The sequence below is a fragment of the Octopus bimaculoides genome, chromosome 4 (genome assembly GCF_001194135.2).
Source record: "Octopus bimaculoides isolate UCB-OBI-ISO-001 chromosome 4, ASM119413v2, whole genome shotgun sequence".
In the NCBI taxonomy this organism is placed as follows: domain Eukaryota; kingdom Metazoa; phylum Mollusca; class Cephalopoda; order Octopoda; family Octopodidae; genus Octopus; species Octopus bimaculoides.
Genome location: NC_068984.1, coordinates 82,144,775 through 82,148,800, shown reverse-complemented (window position 1 = coordinate 82,148,800; position 4,026 = coordinate 82,144,775).

Sequence of the window (4,026 nt, the reverse complement as noted above, 5' to 3'; positions counted from 1 at the left end):
TATTATTATTATTATTATTATTATTATTATTATTATTATTATTATTATTATTATATGATTAAAACTCACACCTTATTCTGCTGGGCATGATGTTAAGTGTCAGCTGTCCACAGCCAGCAGACTAAGGTGACACTTGTTCACTGGTCAGGTTTCAAAAACCCTGCGAAGAATTCTTGCAACTCCAAGCAATGTCCGGTTTCCTATGTCTGGTCAGTTGATCGCACTGGATCATTACATCCCACATGGTTTTGTAGTTCTCATTTTCGGTGACTCCTTCTGGAGTTTTCTCATACCACGTCTTTGCTCTTTGTAGGCCGTGATTTCCACAGAGTTCCCAATGGATCATTCTTGCCACATTGTCATGGCGTCGTTTGTATTCGCGTTGAGCCAATTTCGGTCATTCGCTAACGATGTGCTATACCATTTCATCCCTTTCACCACACATTCTGCATTTGTCGCTATCGGTAGTGTTGTCAATTCTACATGTAAACCTTGGTTCGTGGTTTCGACTCTGCAAAAATTACTTTTACATCAGATTGCTCATGTCATTCTTAGATAATAAGAATTTCTTTCCTAGGCATAACCCCTAATAAATTGTTGGATAATATAAACTAAATATGAATTCTATGTTTTATATAGAAGCAAAAGGAAAAAAATCTACATAATCATGACAATGAATGATATAATAAACCTTCATTGAGACAAAAGCTCGAGTTTATGGGGGTTCCTTTATGATACTAGGGGCGAATTGCAAGTGAAGATGCATCAAAACTGAAAAGAATAATGCTCTTTAATTTCACAAATCCATAACAATGTAGCATATTAAATTATTGTTTTAATCAAAAAGCGTTTTTCCATTTGGTATTTTAGAGATTGTGACAATGGGTAATTCAAAATTTGAATGCTACCGAAATTTCAAATTTGGACACGCGATTTCCTGCATCTGACATGAGACTCCTTCTTTGGCCCATGGTTAATGTATTAGCATCTGGGATGATAAAATAGGTACTAGTAATGCTCTGGAGGAGTCGATATATCCGACTACATCAATAATGGTGAACCTACGACATGTGATTGTTGTTGGTACCCCGTCGCTCACGACGTCGAGGGTTCCAGTTGATACAATCAACGGAACAGCCTGCTCGTGAAAGTAACGTGCAAGTGGCTGAGCACTCCACAGACACGTGTACCCTTAATGTAGTTCTCGGGGGATATTCAGCGTGACACAGAGTGACAAGGCTGGCCCTTTGAAATACAGGTACAACAGAAACAGGAGGTAAGAGTGAGAGAAAGTTGTGTTGAAAGAGTACAGCAGGGTTCGCCACCATCCCCTGCCGGAGCCTCGTGGAGCTTTAGGTGTTTTCGCTCAATAAACACTCATAACGCCCGGTCTAGGAATCGAAACCGCGATCCTATGACCGTGAGTCCGCTGCCCTAACCACTGGGCCATTGCGCCTCCACTCGACATGTGATACACTGAAAAGATATCTCCCAGCAACATCATGTTATAAAACCCATGCTACTTCACAAAGAATTTTAAAAGTTTAATACATTTATCTAAAATAAATTGTATTTTCTTTGTTAATTAACGATGCATGGCTTTATATTGCAAACCATATATTCATAGTCGTTTATTGGTTAACACATTAGTAAGTGATTCCTCATTAGGCTAAAACGAAAATACATGTATACATAACAGACTTATTTTTAAAAATTTCGATATCCCGAGATACCCATTCCTCAGATTTTAATCTATGGATCTACCAACCACATGGTTCCGGGTTCAGTCCCACTGCGTGGTACCTTGGGTAAATGTCTTCTACTATAGCCGGGCCGACCAAAGCCTTGTGAGTGGATTTGGTAGACGGAAACTGAAAAGAAGCCCGTCGTATATATGTATATATATATATATGTGTGTATGTGTGTGTATATGTTTGTGCATCTGTGGTTGTCCCCCCAACATCAATTGACAACCGATGGTGGTGTGTTTACGTCCTCGTAACTTAGCGGTTCGGCAAAAGAGACCGATAGAATAAGTACTAGGCTTACAAAGAATAAGTCCTGAGGTCAATTTGCTCGACTAAAGGCGGTGCTCCAGCATGGCCACAGTCAAATGACTGAAACAAGTAAAAGAGTAAAAGAGTAAAGAGTAAATAAATAAAATCAAAATATCGGAGCCTAGGAAAGGGAGCTTCCCAATCATATGGTTCCGGGTTCAGTCCTATTGCATAACACTTTGGGTAAGTATTGTCTTCTACATCCCCGGAGCAATAGATATGCTAAATAGAAGTTGAGTATATACTGGGATGGATTTGTTCGACTAAAAAAGAAAAAACAAAAAACGCTTCAAGTTTGTGCTCCGGCACGACTGCAGTCCGATGACTGAGACAAGCAAAGGATAAAAGATAAGAGATAAATACACACACACGCGCGCGCACCACACGCACATAATGTCTGAAGAAAGTGGGATGGTCACAGCTGGAATGCTTTTAATCTTGGGTTTGCCTGTTCAGGGCCAACCAAGGTCTAAACATAACATCTATGTTACCATTCTCTTCTCTAAACAACAACAAAAATGATGCCGTCAACCACCACCACCACCACCACCACTACCACCACCACCACTACCACCACCACCACCACTACCACCACCACTACCATCACTACAAGCAACTCGAAAGATATTTAGTTAATATATAGGTCTAAGCAGTATCTCATTCTTTGAACCGTGAGAGCTAGCGAGACGACACTCCCCACAAACCGCCCCTAACACACACACACACGCATCCAAGCACTACGCGCGCACACGCACGCACACTAGTTAGATGAGACATTGGGGCAGAAAAGAACAGACAGAATGGGGACAACTGTAAGATTCTGAGATCCAGATGATGGGTTGTTAAATAAATATGCATTAAGATGTGTGAGCTGTCAGAAATATGTATGTTTCTCACTAGTATGCTTGCATGCATGTATGTATGTATATATGTACGTATATGTGTATGTATGTATGTACATGTGAGTGTGAATATGTGTGTATGTTTGTATGTATGTTTGCCCATATGCGTGAATGAATGTTGTCTTTTTTTTTTAATCATCAAATTCTTCTAATAAGGAAGGAGGTAGTTTCTTTACTAACAAACTGATACTCATCGTTGGAATTTGGGCAACAAAAAAACGTTAAATATTATAATGTGGAGCTATAAAGAAGTCTTGCATATTTTTATTGTTAGCATACATATTGTATTTGCAATAATTGTATGTATGTATGTATGCATGCATCCTTTCACTAATTTTTCGTTAGCATTCTCCCTAGAAACGAGAGAATTGATTTCTAATCCATTGGAATTTGGATAACAACAACTATGATTTTAAGAAAGTCTCGCATACTTTTATTCTTCGCTCACAGATAACATCTGTAAAGTTCGTGTTCGCCGGTCTCTTTCTTTCCTTGAAAATCCTAACTTTTCCAAATTGTCGCTTAGGCATTACTTGATATAATCAAGTGCAAGAATAATTATTGATATAAATCTAAATTTATAGTCAGCTGTCCGTGAATATTTTCTTTCGTTGAGAGATAAAATCATAGTGCATAGAATCAGAAGGAGTACCGAAAGACTTTCTATTCAACACTCTGATGACTTTACTAATTCGCCATCTTTAACAAGGAAACATAGAGAAATACTGATAAGCCGCCACCTTGCAATGTGCTTTTTTGTTAGTGTATGATTTGCTTGTTCTCACTTCTGAGAAGTAAAATTATGTACTATATTTTGGTTGGCGTCGAATAGCATCTCCTAGTGGTTATGAGACTTTATTAATCCGCCAACGCAGTACCGGTTGCGGCATATAGAGGCATAGATGCAAAACGCACTATTAATTAATAATAATAGTAGTTTCAAATTTTTTCACCAAGCCAGCAATTGTGAGAGGCTGCAAGTCGATCACATTGACCCCAGTGCGTTTAGCATGCATATATGCATGTGCGTTTGTTTGTTTGTGTGTGTGCGCGTGTGTGTGTGTGTG